Source organism: Anas platyrhynchos, chromosome 3 (genome assembly GCF_047663525.1).
Source record: "Anas platyrhynchos isolate ZD024472 breed Pekin duck chromosome 3, IASCAAS_PekinDuck_T2T, whole genome shotgun sequence".
Taxonomy (NCBI): domain Eukaryota; kingdom Metazoa; phylum Chordata; class Aves; order Anseriformes; family Anatidae; genus Anas; species Anas platyrhynchos.
In genome coordinates this window covers 105146515-105146742 of record NC_092589.1, presented here as the reverse complement: position 1 = coordinate 105146742, position 228 = coordinate 105146515, and positions in this window count along the sequence as shown.

Here is a 228-nt window from a genome sequence, read left to right as displayed (position 1 = left end):
TTTATTCTAACATCTAAGGGAGCTTTGTTACATTTGTAACAATGGAACAATGAGTACGGTGTTTTTAATTTACGAAGCTGAGATTTTACTACTACAGTAGTTTTAAAAGAAAGGTGTACCTATAATTAAGTGCACAAGTCTTTCAAATGAAGACTTCTGAATTAAAGTAAGCCTTTATGTCTATAAAGTGTCTTTTAGATAGGTAATTCAGAACTTTAGCAAATACCA